Below are 17,500 nucleotides of genomic sequence, written 5' to 3' on the forward strand. Positions count from 1 at the left end.
CCGCGTTCAGTCAGTGAGCCCTTTACTTAGACGCTGATTTTAATGGTGATCAAATTTCACGCCTTTGAGCTGTTTGTACGTACCACGGTCAACACACGCGCATGCCCGAACTGCACCGCCTCGTCTCCTTATATGATTGATGGCGAACACGCGCGACTCTTGCTGAAAAATGAAATGGCACTGAAAATTTAACGCAACGCCGAGAAAGAGAACTGTAGCTTACCTTCGCTCCGTTGAGGTGGTGGTGGTGGTGGTGCGTGGAGGTGGTGGGTGGGGGGTCACATTAAGGGCTCAGTGGGGGTTCAGCCCATCGCTCCCTGCCCTGAAGGCTTGGGTTCGACGGCGTACTTGCGGCAGTCCCCATGTGGCCCCCGACCCACCGCCGCCCGCCCGCTGAACACCTTCGTCGGGACCTGGAACAAGAAAGAAATGTAACTCAAATTAGGATGGAATAATATAACTGATAGCAAATGAATAACCCGATTCCTCAAATAAATTAATAGATGCATAAATGAATTAATATAACAATCGCCTAGCGTAATCAACCGTCACCAGAAACCGTCAGAACTTATATAACGGATGAATGGCTCTTTCTGTATACCGTTCATGTATAGGTGGTTCTCTCTCTCTCTCTCTCTCTCTCTCCTTTCACTCTTGTTATCTGCTATTCATGCTATTAAGCTTTATGACTGATTGATAATTGAATGAATGAAGGAAGGAAGGAAGGAAAGAGGGAAGGAAGGAAAGGAAGAAAGAAAGGAAGGAAGGAAGGAATCAAGGAGGGAGAATGGGAGGAGGGAAGGAAGAGAGGAGAAATAAAGGGAGAAAGAAAGAGAGGAAGGGAGAGTGGAAGGAAGATAAAAAAGAGGGAAGGAGGAAAGGAAGAAAGGAAGGAAGGAAAGATGGAAGGAAGGACTGACTGACTGCCTGACTAACCCATAACAAGTTCTATACGTGACTGACTTTCACTCCCCCATCACCTTACAATATCTCACGAATGACAAAACCTGAGCGTCTGACAGAAAAACAAATTAAAACCACAATAGAAACACCAGTGAATGACCAAACGAACTAACGAGCTAAATAAACAAATGAAAAGCAAAGTAGAAAGAACATTACAGGAACGAGTGACTGCCTGCTCGATAAACTTTCTGCATTATTACCAGATCAAGAGAAGCTTTAAATGTTGTTCGTGTTAGTTAGACAGGAAGATAGACAGACCTATGATCTAACCTTTGCCTTAGTGGGTGACTGGTGGCGAGCGATTGACTGACTGCAAGCCTTTAGAGAAAACTGATAGATGAGGGGAGGAAAGATTGGACAGTATAAGAAGAAAAGATAGAAATAAATGATGGTTCAGTTTTGTTCAATTTCTACAGAATATGAAACAGAAAGGAAGTGTAAAGTTAACATCCGATATCTAGAAAAAAAAAAGTCAGAGTGAAAAAGAGAAAGAAAAATATGAACAAGTAAAAATAGACGGAAAAAAAATATACAGTAGAAAATTAAATACAGACCGTCTCTCTCTCTCTCTCTCTCTCACACACACGGCCATGACACACGCACACGCATAAATAATTCAGAGCTTGATTAACAAATCTGTTGCGAGACAAAAATCAGAAAAAAATTAAAACAGCATTTTACGAAATTCTGCCTCGGAACGGAAAACATTTCAATAAAAAAGAATACTACTACTACTACTACTACTACTACTACTACTACTGCTGCTATTGCTACTACTACTACTACTACTACTACTACTACTACTACTGCTACTGCTACTACTACTACTGCTACTATTACTGCTACTACTACTATTACTACTACTACTACTACAATAATCATGGACCCAAATTAAGACTCCGAACTATTTCTGACTCAAAAAATCATACAAAAAAAAAATCACAACTGCGTAAAGGAAAAATGATTGACTGACTGACTGATTTTAAGGCGGACTAAAAAATAATAAATAAATGAATGATAGTAAAAATATCTGACTGACAGAATAAATAGTTAACTGACTGACTGACTGATTAACTGACTAACTGATTGAGACTAAAAATACTGATAAAATGAATGATTGAATAAAAAATCTGATGTACTGACTACTAAACAAATTAACTGACTAACTGACTGACTGACTGACTGGCTGACTGACCGACTGATGGACTGACCGACTGCGCAAGGAGATTAAGAGGGGAATTGACAGAATAATGGAACTGATTGAGCATCGGAAGAGCTGATTTTCCGGTCCGCTGGCGATCAGAGAGAGAGAGAGAGAGAGAGAGAGAGAGAGAGAGAGAGAGAGAGAGAGAGAGAGAGAGAGAGAGAGAGAGAGAGAGAGAGAGAGAGAGAGAGAGAGAATCCAGTCTTTGGTGCTTCACATGAAAGTCGCGAGAATATGATCGGAATGTGAATTTTGAAAGGAGATAAACGAGACAGAGAGAGAGAGAGAGAGAGAGAGAGAGAGAGAGAGAGAGAGAGAGAGAGAGAGAGAGAGAGAGAGAGAGAGAGAGAGAGAGAGAGAGTGTGTACCCGTGGATTTGAATAGAAATGTACTCAAATAAACATTAATATACAAAATAGATACGGAACTACACAACATCCATTTAAACACACACACACACACACACACACACACACACACACACACACACACAAACCTATAGATACAAACACATGCATACATTACATACATACATACATACATACACATAAACATACACAGGAAAAAATACACTAAACACTACAACACACACACACACACACACACACACACACACACACACACACGTACCTTCCTGAGTCCTCCGGGATGTACACATGACTGAATACGCGCGTGTGTGTGTGTGTGTGTGCGTGTGTGTGTGTGTGTGTGTGTGTGAATACATGAAGAAGATACTCAGTCTAATGGAGGAGGAGGAGGAGGAGGAGGAGGAGGAGGAGGAGGAGGAGGAGGAGGAGGAAAGTAAGAGGAAAAGGTGGATAGAAAATGAAGAGGAAGAGAAAAGAGAAGTAGAAAAGAGGAAAAAGAGGAAGAATAAAAGAGAAAGAGAACACACACACACACACACACACACACACACACACACACACACACACACACACACACACACAGCCAAAAACCAATATGTACAAAGAGAGAGAGAGAGAGAGAGAGAGAGAGAGAGAGAGAGAGAGAGAGAGAGAGAGAGAGAGAGAGAGAGAGAGAGAGATAGGAAAATTGAAGAAGAAAGGAAGGAAGGAACAGAGGGAAGGAAGGAAAGAGGAGGGAAGAGAGAGACCGGAGGAAGAAAGGAAGAAAAGAAGGGAAGAGAGATCGGAAGGAGGGAATGCAGGAAGGAGGAAAGGAGGGAGAAAATGAGGAGGAAAGGAGGAGGAAGAAAGGGACAGGAAGGAGAGGAAAGGAAGGAAAGGAGGGAAAATGTTCGGAAGGAGAGAGGAAATAGGAAGGAGGGAGGAAAGGAGGGAGGGAAAGTGGAGGAAATGGAGGAGGAAGGCAGGGAGAAAGAGAGTGACTGAAGGGAAACAAAGAAAGGAAAGGAGGGAAAAGTGACTGGGAGGAAAGGAAGGAAAGGAGGGAAAAGGCATCGAAAGGAGAGGAAGTTAGAAGGAGGAAAGGAGGGAGAGAAAGTGGAGGAAAGGAGGAGGAAAGGAGAGGTATTGGCCCCCGGGGTGAAGGCGAGAAGAATGGCCCTCGATCCCACAAACAGATACAGAAAGAAGGAAATAAATCCACACCAAGATTCATGCCTCCTCTTCCTCCTCCTCCTCCTCCTCCTCCTCTTCCTCCTCCTCCTCCTTCTACTTCTTTTTCCTCTCTTCTCCTCCTGCTTCATCTACCTTTTTTCTCCTTCTTCCAGACATTATTTTCCTATCCTTCTTCCTTCTCTTCCTCCTCCTCCTCCTCCTCCTCCTCCTCCTCCTCCTCCTCCTCCTCCTCCTCCTCCTCCTCCTCCTTCTACTTCTTTTTCCTCTCTTCTCCTCCTGCTTCATCTACCTTTTTTCTCCTTCTTCCAGACATTATTTTCCTATCCTTCTTCCTCCTCCTCCTCCTCCTCCTCCTCCTCCTCCTCCTCCTTCTACTTCTTTTTCCTCTCTCCTCCTGCTTCATCTACCTTTTTTCTCCTTCTTCCAGACATTATTTTCCTATCCTTCTTCCTTCTTTTCCTCCTCCTCCTCCTCCTCCTCCTCCTTCTACTTCTTTTTTCTCTCTCTTTTCTATCTTTTTTTCTCCTACTTCCAGACATTATTTTCCGATCCTTCTTTCTTCTCCTCCTCCTCCTCCTCTTCCTCATCCTCTTCATCATCATCATCATCATCATCATCATCCTTCTATTTTTTTTCTCTCCTTCTCCTTCTTCTTCATCTACTTCTTTCTTCTTCTTCTTCCACACAATATTATTACTCCTTTTCTTCTTCCTCCATTCCAAATACTGTACTTTTTTCTCCTTCTCGTTTTCCTATTCTTTCTCCTCCTCCTCCTCCTTTATCTCCTGTTAAATCTACTTCGTTTTCTTGTACCTTTCGCTAAATAGTTTACTCATTCTTTTCTTTCGTTAACTGCTTTTCCTTTTCATTTTCCATCATTCTATCTTCCTCCTCCTCCTCCTCCTCCTCCTCCTTTATCTCCTGTTAAATCTACTTCGTTTTCTTGTACCTTTCGCTAAATAGTTTACTCCTTCTTCTCTTCTTTCGCTAACTGCTTTTTCTTTTCCCTTTCCTATCATTCCATCTTTCTCTCTTTCTCCTATGTCTCCTTATCCTTCTTTTAAACGAATTTCTCCTCCTCTGCTTCCTCCTCCTCCTCCTCTTCTTCCTTCTCCTCCTTCTGTCTTTCGTTTCTCTCTCTCTTTCTTTCTTTCCTCGGTTTTTCTTGTTCAAACTCTTCAATTTCTCGATCTATTTTCTTTCATTCGTTTTCTTGATCCTCTTTCACCTCCCGTCACTGCTTGCATTTTTCCTCCTCCTCCTCCTCCTCCTCCTCCTCCTCCTCCTTTTACGATGATTTTTCAGGACTTTTGTCTCCTTCCCTTGAGTACACTTCAGTATGTCTGTCGCTGTGTGTGTGTGTGTGTGTGTGTGTGTGTGTGTGTTTCGACGGAGATATACACAGTTCTTCCTACACACACACACACACACACACACACACACACACACACACACACACACACACCGGTTAACAAAAAATATTAATTAAACTCGACAGAAATAATTTTACTCAGAAAGGAAGAAGAAAAAAACACGTTGGGGAGAAAAATAATTAAAAGGAAAAAGTGAAGGAAAGTGATATTGGGTTTTTTCTTCTTCCTCGCGTTGAAAGAATATATTAGAGAAAACAAACAAACAAACAAACAAACAAACGCCGCTTTATTTAACCCAAGAGATGATATTACTTACTCTCTCTCTCTCTCTCTCTCTCTCTCTCAGAAGGTACAATAGGTCAAAATAGCAGAAAACAACAATAACAACAACAAAAACAGGGAAGATTATATAAGAGGAGGAGGAGGAGGAGGATTCATATAAAAGAACAAGACAAATAAGAAAAGAAAGAAGGAAAAAAATACAAAAACGAATGAGAGAGAGAGAGAGAGAGAGAGAGAGAGAGAGAGAGAGAGAGAGAGAGAGAGAGAGAGAGAGAGAGAGAGAGAGAGACTTAAGTACTCACAGGGGAGGGAGGTAAAGGACAGCAAGCAAAAAAAATATACGGAGGAAGAGCAGGAAGAAGAGGAGGAGGAGGAGGAGGAGGAGGAGGAGGAGGAGGAGGAGGAGGAGGAGGAGGAGGAGGAGGATCATAAATTAGTCTCCTTTTAACCTTATGAATGTTTACATCCATCTTCTCTATCAATCTTTGTCATCCACTTAACTTCATCCAACAGGCTTGATGTAGTTCTCTTATATCCTTGTGTGTGTGTGTGTGTGTGTGTGTGTGTGTGTGTGTGTGTGTGTGTGTGTGTGTGTGTGTGTGTGTGTGTGTGTGTGTCACCCATCTTTATCTTTCTCATCCATTCTCCTTCATCCAACTATCCTTTTTTTCCTTGTGCCTGTGTGTCATTAACCTTCTCTCTCTCTCTCTCTCTCTCTCTCTCTCTCTCTTTTCCTTTGTCATCCAATCCACATCATCCAACTAGCCACATATATTTCTGTGTGCTTCCGTCATCCATCTTCTCTCCCTCTCTCCACACCTCCTCCCTCCACCTCCCTCACCCACCTCTTCCACCTAACTTCCTCCATTCACCCGGCACTTCCTCATCCATCCAATCATTCTCCCACGCCATCAATCTCAAAGCCACGAGCGAGATAAATGGAAAAGGAAAAACAAAATAAAAATGAGAAAAAAATAAGAGAAATATCCATACAGACAGAGACAACAGATGGATGGTCTGTTAAAGTTCCCTGTCACGGTACATGAAATATTGGGAAAGTTTAAATATACCATTACAAGAAGAAGAGGAGGAGGAGGATGGAGAGGGAGAGGGAGAAGAGGGATGCTGTGGCCCTATCCTACCCTGCCTGCTTGCCTGCCTGCTTGCCTGCTTTCCTGCCCTGTATTTCATGATTGACAGGAGACAGGTTGACAGCTTGGAAGTGTTGGGGGAAGTATGAGAGAAGGAAGAGGGTAAAAAAGATGAAAAAAGGGAGATAAAATGTAAACAGGAAAACTCAATGAAGGAGAAAAAGAAGGAGGAAGAAAAGAAGGAGGAAAAGGAGGAGGAAGAGGAAGAGGAGACCAAAGAGGAAGAACAACAAAAACAACAAGAAGGAAATGAGATAAGAAGTACACAGGGAAACTCAATGAAGGAGGAAGAAAAGAAGGAGGAAGAAAAGAAGGAGGAAAAGGGGGAGGAAGAGGAAGAGGAGACCAAAGAGAGGAAGAACAACAAAAATAACAAGCAGAAGACGAAGAAAAAGAACAAAAAAAAGAAAACACCAAAACAAGAAGAAAAAAGAAGACAATGAAGATAAACAAGCAAACAAAACAAGAAAAACAAGAACAAAACAACAATCACTCCACCAACAAAACTAACAACTAAAAACACACACAAAAAAATAATAGAAAACAAGGAAAAGGAAAAACACCAGAAATAATGAAGAAAAACAAGTAAAAAAACAAACAAGAAAAACAAGGACCACAAAACTACAATCACTCCACCAACAAAAATAACAACTAAAAAAAGAAAAAAAATAGAAAACAAGGAAAGGGAAGAACACCAGCGGGCTTTTGTTTCCTTTTTAGCGGGCTTTTTTTTATTATTGTTTTCTTTTTTGTGTGTCCCCTTGAGCTGTCTCCTTTGTTGTACCAGAAGAAAACAAAGCAAAACAACATGACGGCCACAAGAACAGGACCAAGACTAACCGTGACTCCAATCAAGTGAGTCGAGATAAGGGAGTGGCCGGTCTGGAGTCGTGAGTCACGCAGGTAGACCGTCAACACTCCCTTACCTGTCCCCGTGTTGACTCGCCTCTCTAAGGACCGCGGGTGATAGGCCAGACGATAGCGAGGGTCAATACAAATAGCCGAAAGGAAATGAGAGGAAAAGCCGGCATAGCATAGCGAGGGAAGAAGAAGCGTCTGATAAGGCTCAAGATAGCATGGTTTAATAGAAGTAGTGGATAAGATACAACAGAAAAAGATTGATATAAGATAAAGAAACAAGCATTTGATAAGGCTCAAGATAGCATGGTTTAATAGAAGTAGTGGATAAGATACAATAGAAAAAGACTGATAAGAGATGAGACAAGTATCAAGCATCACATATTAGAGAACATATAAAACTTTGGGATATTCTAGTAACAATCGAAAATAAGAAATGACAATAGAAGAAGTTAAGGAGAAATAAGAGAAAAAAAAGATTGACATAACAGAGACAAGAATCAAGCATGACGTATTAGGGAACATATAAAACTTGGGGATATTCTAGTGACAATCGAAGATGGGAAATGACAATAGAAGTAGTTAAGGAAGAAATAAGAGATAGAAAGACTGACATAACATAACAGAGAGAAAAATCAAGCATCATGTATTAGAGAACATTTAAAACTTGGGGATATTCTAGTAACAATCGAAAATGGGAAATGACAGTAGAAGTAGTTAAGGAGAAATAAATGAAAGAAAGACTGACATAACATAGGGAGACAAAAATCAAGCACCATGAATTAGGGAACAGAGAAAACTTAAGAGATATTTTAATGACGAAATAAATGAGAAAAGAAATGGGGCTGTAAAGTAACCAATGAAATACAAGAAAGAAAAAAAAGCTGGTATAAAATGAAGAAAGAGTCAAACATCATGGATTAGAAAACAAACAAAACTTGAATATATTTAAATAACAATCAGGAATTAGACGTTAAATTGGGCGGGTCATGTCATGCGTAGAACTGGCAACATGTGAACGGCCAAAATAAAAGAGTGGTGACCCAAGAAGTGTAGAGGTCAGGTCAAACGGAGAACAGGGTGAAGAATACATTAGAACCTTTGCCGGGGCAGGATGGAGTACGCTAACATCAGACAGAAAGGATGGATTAGCTTTTTTTTTTTAGAGGGAAAGGCTTTCATTCTTTAATAATTCCTTGTCTCCTTCTTCGTTCTTCTGCTTCGCCTTCTCCTCCTCCTCCTCCTCCTGCTTCTCCTAAAGTCTCCTCCTCCCATATTCAAACAAAATCACTTAAAATTACGTGTCCTTATCATCCTTTCCTTCCAAAACCTCTATCTTCTCTTATCAATATAATTTCCTCCTCCTCCTCCCGTTCCCAAAACACTCGAGAATCCGTGACACACACACACACACACACACACACACGCCATCACAGTCTCATTTAGGTTTATCTTCCACTCCCAACTTTCTGATAAGGAAGGATACCGTAGCATAATTGAGGTTAAATAAACACGTAAGGAGTCCAGAATATTACCTTCATACCTACTACTACTACTACTACTACTACTACTACTACTATCTCTTGTGTTACTTCTACTTATCTTTTATGGACATGTTTTTTCTTTCTCAGGTTAAGTTAAAGAAAATAGAAAAAGTAATGGAAATGGTGGTTTTACGATTATCAGTAGTAGTAGTAGAAGTAGTAGTAGTAGAAGCAGTAGTAGTAGTAGTAGTAGTAGTAGTAGTAGTAGTAGTAGTAGTAGTGTTGGTTTTATTGGTGGTGATGGTAGTGGTGGTGGTGGCGGTGGTTCAAACAATTCCCTCATTTCTCCTTTGTTTGTCTTCTTGCTTTCTTGCTTTGTTGTTGTTTTCCTCCGCAGGATTTATGGCTTAATCTGCTGGCAAATTAATCTTGTCTTGTTTTCTTCTTGCTGCAAGTCATTAAGGCTTTTTGCGAGTTTTCTTCCTCCTCTTAATTTCTTTCTCTATACATTAACTACTTTGTCTTCTTATTATATACAGAGAATCTTTCCATCCTTCTAGTCAACTATTTTCAACTTACTAAACCCGAAACACTCATGAAATCACGACAAAATAAAAGCAGAAGATAAAAAAACAAAACAAAGAACGGACATGAAAAATTACCCGGGTTTCAAAAAGGGATAAAAAGCCTCCATTCGTTTTCCATTTCCCATTTTTATATTTCTTTTCCGTTTCCTTTTTTTCCCCGCCGGGTCGTCTTCTTTGACAGAGGGATAACGAAAACCAATCCCGTATCGATCGCGTATCGTTCCAGTGTGGTACAGGTCCGGCCTCAGTCACTCACTCCTTTGGTCTTTCGGTCAGTTACTCAGCCAGTTAGTGTGTGGGTCGGTCAATCAGTGAGGAGACTTTTTGTTATGATGTTCAGCCACTCAGTCAGTAAGTAGGTCAGTCAGTCAATCACTCAACCAGTAAGACAATTAGCTAATAACCCATTCAGTCAGGCATTAGTAATTTGGTCAGTAAGTCAGTCAGCCAGTAAGACAGTTAGCAAATAAGCCATTCAGTCGGGCATTAGTAATTCAGTCAGTCAGTAAGTCAGTCAGTCAGTCAGTCAGTTAGTCAGTTAAACAGTCAAAGAGTCAATCAATCAGGCACTCAGTCATTTAGTAAGTCTTTCAGTCAATCAAACAACCAGGCAGTCAGTCAGTCAACCAGTCAATCAGGGAGCTAATCAGTCAGTTTCCGGGTCATACATTAGGCCAATAAGTCAAGTGATTCCGCCAATAAGTCAGTCATGTTATTCTTCAATCGTCATTCCGCCAATAAGTCAGTCATGTTATTCTTCAATCGTCATTCCGCCAATAAGTCAGTCATGTTATTCTTCAATCGTCATTCCGCCAATAAGTCAGTCATGTTATTCTTCAATCGTCATTCCGCCAATAAGTCAGTCATGTTATTCTTCAATCGTCATTCCGCCAATAAGTCAGTCATGTTATTCTTCAATCGTCATTCCGCCAATAAGTCAAGTCATGTTATTCTTCAATCGTCATTCCGCCAATAAGTCAGTCATGTTATTCTTCAATCGTCATTCCGCCAATAAGTCAGTCATGTTATTCTTCAATCGTCATTCCGCCAATAAGTCAGTCATGTTATTCTTCAATCGTCATTCCGCCAATAAGTCAGTCATGTTATTCTTCAATCGTCATTCCGCCAATAAGTCAGTCATGTTATTCTTCAATCGTCATTCCGCCAATAAGTCAATCATGTTATTCTTCAATCGTCATTCCGCCAATAAGTCAGTCATGTTATTCTTCAATCATTCAGTCAGGCAGGAATTTTTTTACAGCTGAGGAGACAGTTCAAGGGCGTAAAGAAAAATATATAAAAAAAAAACGCTACTTACTGCTCCTGAATAGAGGTCAAAGGAGTGTTCAACAAGAGAGGTCAATTTCGGGAGGAGAGGTGTCCTGATAAACTTAGGATGTGTATTTTCGATTTCCCTTAAAAGTGCCAGCAGAATAAGTAGCAGTTGTAGTAGCAGTAGTAGTAGTAGTAGTAGTAGTAGTAGTAGTAGTAGTAGTAGTAGTAGTAGTAGTAGTAGTAGTATCATTAACACGACCCGCGTATTGATAGTTAAACAATAAATAGCTTATACTTCACTAACTCAACGCTGCATATCAGTTATTTTTACCATTATTAGTAGTAGTGGAAGTATTAGTAGCAGTATTTATATTAGTTTCATCACCATCATCATCATCTTTATCATCGTAGACATAACAAGACATTACAATCACCTCTCTAGCAGCAAGAGAAGATGGCGCCACTATAAACACTTGCCTGCGCCATGACGAGCTGGGGCCGAATACCATCCAGGCCCCTCAAGCAAGCCTACCGACGAGTATTAGTAGCAGTAGGAGGAGGAGGAAGAGGAGGAGTAAAAATAATAGAAAACGTAATACCAGCAACAAAACACCGAGGCAGGCGGGGTGAAATATGTGCCTTTGAGAGACCCTCGCGAGCAAACAGGAAAAATGTGTTCACAATAATAGGATTAGCGAGGATAGAGGAAGCAGCGAGGGATTACATCATCACCGCACGGAAAACTGAATAAGAGAGAGAGAGAGAGAGAGAGAGAGAGAGAGAGAGAGAGAGAGAGAGAGAGAGAGAGAGAGAGAGGTGCTTCTATCTACCTGTCTATCTATCTATCTATCTACCTGTCTATCTATCTATCTACCTGTGTATCTAATCATGCTTTCATCTAATTACCTTGGTACCTATTTACCTTTCTACCCATTTGTCTACCTGTGTGTGTGTGTGTGTGTGTGTGTGTGTGTGTGTGTGTGTACCTAGCTATTTATACAGGTGAGCAAGCAAAATTAATCTCCAGGTGTGTTTGGAATGTCGCACCGCTGGGATTAATTCATTAGGGTTCAGTCCACATGGAGAGGGAGGAAATAAAAACCAACACACACACACACACACACACACACACACACACACACACACACACACACACACATATGCACACACGCCAAGCTAAACATAGAAGAATGCAACAACAGATCCAATTTTAGATAACGTTATGCAGGGGAAGACGCAGAAAAGAAGAGGAGGAGGAGGAGGAGGAGGAGGAGGAGAAGACAAAAGAGACAGAATAATAAACGTTGATAGTGACAAGGAAAAAAAAAAGTGAAAGGAAGAAGAGAAGAGGAAGACAATAGATAGATAGATAGATAGACATAGATAGATAGAAAAAGAGAGAGAAATAAGAAAATGTCATATGAAAAGATAGATGAAAATAAGACAAGGAGAGAGGAAGGAAAACAGAGAAAATATATGACGGAGAGGAAAAAGGAGCAAAAAACTGAACTAGGATAAAAGGAAAAGGGGAAGGAAGAAAGTAGGAGATAGAGAAAGGAAAGGAAAGAGGAGAAAACAAAGAATGAAAAGAGAAAGAGGGGGAAGGAAAAAGTGAAAGGATGAGGAAGAGAAGGCAAAGAATGAAAAATTGGAGGAAGAGAAAAGAGATATACGGGAGGCAGGTAGGAGACGAAGATAGAAAATGAGAAAGACGGAATAAAAGGCAAGGAAAGAAAATAAGGAAAGAGAAGAGAAAGAGGAAAATAAAGGAGGAGGGAAAGAGGGAGAGAGAGAGAGTGGGAAGGAAAAAGTGAAGATGAGGAGAAAAAGAAAGAAGAGGAAAGAGAGGGTTAAAGCGAGTCAGAGAGAGAGAGAGAGAGAGAGAGAGAGAGAGAGAGAGAGAGAGAGAGAGAGAGAGAGAGAGAGAGAGAGAGAGAGAGAGAGAGAGAGAGAGAGAGAGAGAGAGAGGGAAGGGAGAGAGAGAGAGAGAGAGAGAGAGAGAGAGAGAGAGAGAGAGAGAGAGAGAGAGAGAGAGAGAGAGAGAGAGAGAGAGAGAGAGAGGAAAGAATGTGAGTGAGGAAGGTAAGCATTAGAAAGTGAGGAAAGATTGAGAAAGGGAGGAAAGTGAAAGAACGAGAATGGAGAGAAAAGACAGAGAAGTAAGAGAGATGTAACAGAGAGACAGGGAGAAAGAATGAGGGAGTAAAGGAAAAGGGAGAAAAGAGTGAAATAGGAAAGAGAGACAGAGAGTGAGGGAGGTAAGAATTAGACAGGGAGGAAAGAGTGAGACAGGGAGGAAGAAGAGGCGGTAGCGAGGGCGGGGTGGCGGGCGGTGGTGGTCGGGTGGTGACGTGCAATTAATTAGAATGATGGATTTAGGGTGCGGGGCGCGGAAAGAAGCGAGACTCGAGCGCCGTGTGTTGATTGGCGGCTGATGACAAATTTTGATAAACTACCGCGCGGGAAACAATTGTGGCGGACCGTTCAAAAAGGCGGAGGCAGGCGACGCGCGGTGGAAAGGGGGCGGAAAAAATAATATTAATAAATCACTACAGGCTTAGAAAAGTGAGTGGAAGTTGAAAAAAATCCATGGAAAATTTAATTAAGGAGTCACCCAATCAATAATAATTTCAAAGGGCAATATATACATGGAAAAAATGGAAAAAAATCGCACCTATGTAATTTGCTTTCATTTCCCGAATATTTTTATCTAATCTTTTCTTCGTTCATGCTTTTCTTAGTTAATTCTTTACTTTTCACTCATTTTCTACCATTATTTATTATTTTCTTCTTTTTCATGTTTTTTCCATATATTTCAATCTCTTTTCATGTCTTTTTTTCCAGTTTTCTCTTTACTTTCCATTCGCTTTCTATAATTATTTATTATTTTCTTCTATTTCATGTTTTTTTCATATATTTTTATCTCTTTCCATGTCTATTTTTAGTTTAACCTTTACTTTCCATTTCCTTTCTATTGTTTATTTATTTCCCATTCCACTCTCTCCTTTTTCCTTACTTTGACTTTGCACCGAAAACTCTCCGACCCACCAAACCAAAGACAGACAAAACTAATACTAAACAACGCTCATGTACGCTAAAACAAACCACATCGAAATTCCATCAGTGAGAAAGATAGCCAGACAGAACAGGGGCAAAGAAAAGGGAAGATTGAGTGAAAGAGGGCAGATTGGAGAAGAAGAAGGAAAGGGAGGGAGAGGAAAGAGTGAAAGAGGAAGGAAAAAGTGAGAGAATTACAGACATAAGACAAGCAGGCAGACAAGAGGCGAGTGCTTACTGATAGGACAAAAAAGGGGGGAAACTCTACGGATACTGGTCACCTGTTTTCATTTACTCCTGGCGTCGGGAAACTAATTAATGCAGAACGAAGTTAAAAAGAGAAAGCGAGGCAGGTGTTTGAGAAAGGTTAATTACGTGCATTTCAGGTGTGTTTCGATATACCTGTGTGTGGTGGGTGTGATTAGAGTCATGTGCAGAAATTCGGCTTTAAAGGTGTGTGTGTGTGTGTGTGTGTGTGTGTGTGTGTGTGTGTGTGTGTGTGTGTGTGTGTGTGTTGAAATTAACGATGGGGGAATTAAATTGGTCTGTTTCATTCGCCGTATAAAGAAATAAAGAAAAATAAGAGAGAAACGATACGAGAAATACACAGAGAAAACAAAACTTCTCAAAATAAAACTTACAGCGAAGGGGAAAAATGACCTTCACTTTATCACCAAATACGAATATAAAAGACAAAAAGAAAGATGATAAAAAACGTGAGAAAAAAATAGTTTATACCTATTAATCCAACACTTGTTTTGTTTTGAGGCATAATTAATAAATATATGAAAAATGGGTTGAAAAATATGTTGACTTTTAGGAGTAAAGAAAAAAGGAGGGAGAGGAGGAGGGAAGAGGGGAGGGAGGGTGCGGGAGAGGCAGAGGGAAGGAGAAAAGGGAGGGAAAAAATGTTACGAAAGATTTTATTGAGTAATTAATTTTCAGGTGGGGAGAGAGAGAGAGAGAGAGAGAGAGAGAGAGAGAGAGAGAGAGAGAGAGAGAGAGAGAGAGAGAGAGAGAAATATAGACAGACAGAGATAGATAGACAGAGAAACAGACAGACAGACAGACAGACAGAATAAGAGGTAGAAGCGCACACACACACACACACACACACACACACACACACACACACACACACACACACACACACACATTCAGAGCGAAAACAGGAATAAAGAAACAACAACAGACAAAATAAAAAGACTTACAAAGAAAGAAAAAAAAAGCTTACATCGTTGTTTCTTATTTTCTTGTTTTTCTTTCTTTTAATTCACTTTTATTTTCTTCTTTTTCCTTTCCCTCCACCTTGTCCACAACGCGCGTCATAAGTTTGCTTCAGTTAGCCAATCACAGAGGCCGCTGGAAAGAATGGGAAGTTCTGATTGGGTTAAACTTCTTCGTCTTCAACTTGTTTTCTCTCTTCTTCTTCTTCTTCTTCTTCTTCTTCTTCTTCTTCTTCCTTGATTTTTTTTTACTCTTCGTCCGCCATTTTCTATTCTTTTTTTTAATCTTATTCTTCCTCGTTTTCTTTTTGTTATCTATTTTTGTTTGTTTTATCGTTTTTACGGCTTCCTCTTCTTCTTCTTCTTCTTCTTCTTCTTCTTCTTCTTCGTTATAGTTGTTTCCTCGTTCGTTTCTTCCTTTATATTTCTTTTTTTTATATTTAATTTATACCTCCTCCTCCTCCTCCTCCTCCTCCTCCTCCTCCTCCTTTTCGTTTTCTTATGCTCTTCGTTCTTTTCTTCCTCCTCCTCCTCCTCCTCCCTCTCCTCATCATCATCCTCATCCTCCTCATCAAAATCATCATCATCATCACCATCATCTTTTTTTTACCTTCATTACCAGCGACGGAATTAAAGAAAGAATGAAAAAAAAACATTGGAGAAAGTTTTCGAGTGTAAAAGGAAGAAGACAAAGAAGTTAGCGCGAAGACAAATTAATCTTCATCTACTTTGCGTGTGTCTTTCTCTCTCTCTCTCTATCTGTCTATCTTCTCCTGCCTCCTGTTTGTCGTGTCTGTTTGTCTTAATGAGGCACACGGGGCTTGATGACGAAGAGGTGTTAATGAGAATGATGATGATGATGATAGTGAAAGGGGAAGGTGGGATGGGAAGATGGGAGACGGAAGAAGAAGGGAAAGGAAAAGAGGGAGGAGGAAGAGCCGGGAAGAGAGAAAGGAGAAGGAATGGGATGAAAGGGGGAAGGGAGTAGAGGGGAAGGGAGGGTGGAAAGGGAATGGAATAGGGAGACGGGAGAAGAAGGGAGAGGAAAAGAGGGAGGAGGAAGAGACGAGGAGAGAGAAAGGAGAAGAAGGAATGGAAGGGTAGCTAAAATGGACGAAAGGGAGAATGGAAAAAGGGGAAGGAGAAAACAGGAGAAAAGGAGACGGTAGAAGGAGAGGGAACGGGAGAGGAAATAAAAAACCGAAAAGAAGGACGAGGAAGAGTAAAAAGGGAGGGGAAGGGAAAGTGAAGGAAAGTGGTAGAAAGGAAGATAGGAAGGAAAAATGAGAAAGGACGAGAGAGGAGAGGGAAAGAAAAGAAACAGGAAGGAAAGGAAGGAGCGAGATACGAAAAGGAAGAAGGAAGAGGAGGATATGAGTAAAAGAAGCAGAAAAAAAAAGGAAAGGGGATAGGAAAAGTAAAATGAAAAGGAATGAAAAGTGAAGATATGAAGCAGAAAAAGAAAAGGAAAAAGAAAGGAATAGGAAGGAAAAGAGGCTGATAAAGAATTGAAAAGTAGCAAACATCCGCTCCTTAAAAGCCCCCCCAAAAAAAGCATTCACCAAGATCCTGGAAACGAAACAAAAGTGGAAAGGAAAAAGAAAAGAAAAACAAAGAAAAACAACGACACACAAGTCTTAAATGGCAAAGGGGGAAAAAAAAAGCATTGTATTTATTTCCTTCCGATTCCGTAAATTTGGAAACGAATTGAGGACGAAGGAAAAAAAGGGAAAAGGGAAAAAAAGGGGAAATGAAAAGCCGCGTAAACAAAAGACTAAAATAACGAGACTCGGGAAAAAGTGAAAGAAATAAAAATAATCGACAAACAGAGCTGGTCTCTCTCTCTCTTGTAATTCTATTTGTTTATTCTTTCTTTCTCTCATTCCTTCCTCCTTCTTCTTCCCTTCCTTTCTTTTTATCTTTTTATTTCCTTTTTTTTTCTTTTGTTCCTTCTTCCTTTCTTATTTTCTTTCTTTTTCTTTCTTTATTTCCTTTATTTCTTCCTTCTTTCCTTTTTCCTTCCTTCTTCCTTCCATCCTTCAATCCTTCCCTCCTGCCTTTCTTTCTTCCTACCTTCCTTCCTTCCTTCCTTCCTTTCTTCTTCCTTCCTTCAATCCTTCCTTCCCTCCTTCATCCCTTCCTTCATTCTTCCTTCCTTCAATCCTTCCTTCCTTCCTTCCCTCCCCCTCTCCCTCTCTCCCTCCCTCCCCAATTCTTCTTTTCCTTCAATAAAAAACGAAAAAACTCAATTTCCTCTCTCTCTCCCAAACTCTTTCCCTCGCAACCACCTCCCTCCCTCCCTCCCTCCCTCGTTCCCCCCCACAACACACCTGGCAATTAAACACAGTGAGTCAAATCCTTAATTAAAAGTCGGATCTTGTAACTATTGGATCTCACCTGTGAATCCACCTTTTGGGGCCACGGTTGCCACACCTGACGCAAGCCCTTGATTACCTCGGCCCCAGGTGAGAGAGGGAGGGAGAGGGAAAGAGAACG

The 17,500-nt window shown here is 40.7% G+C and overlaps 1 long non-coding RNA gene across 2 annotated transcripts in view; it reads right to left on the bottom strand.

Annotated features, from left to right (window-relative positions):
* LOC126983301 (uncharacterized) overlaps positions 1–17,500 on the bottom strand; it is a 156,080-nt gene that overhangs the window by 112,595 nt on the left and 25,985 nt on the right. Inside the window, exon 3 of one of the 2 annotated variants that reach the window (XR_007735772.1) lies at positions 224–413. This is a non-coding gene — a long non-coding RNA (uncharacterized LOC126983301). Of the gene's footprint in view, positions 414–17,500 lie in introns of both variants that reach the window. The other variant, XR_007735773.1, reaches the window with a different exon arrangement.

Source organism: Eriocheir sinensis, chromosome 53 (genome assembly GCF_024679095.1).
Source record: "Eriocheir sinensis breed Jianghai 21 chromosome 53, ASM2467909v1, whole genome shotgun sequence".
NCBI lineage: Eukaryota > Metazoa > Arthropoda > Malacostraca > Decapoda > Varunidae > Eriocheir > Eriocheir sinensis.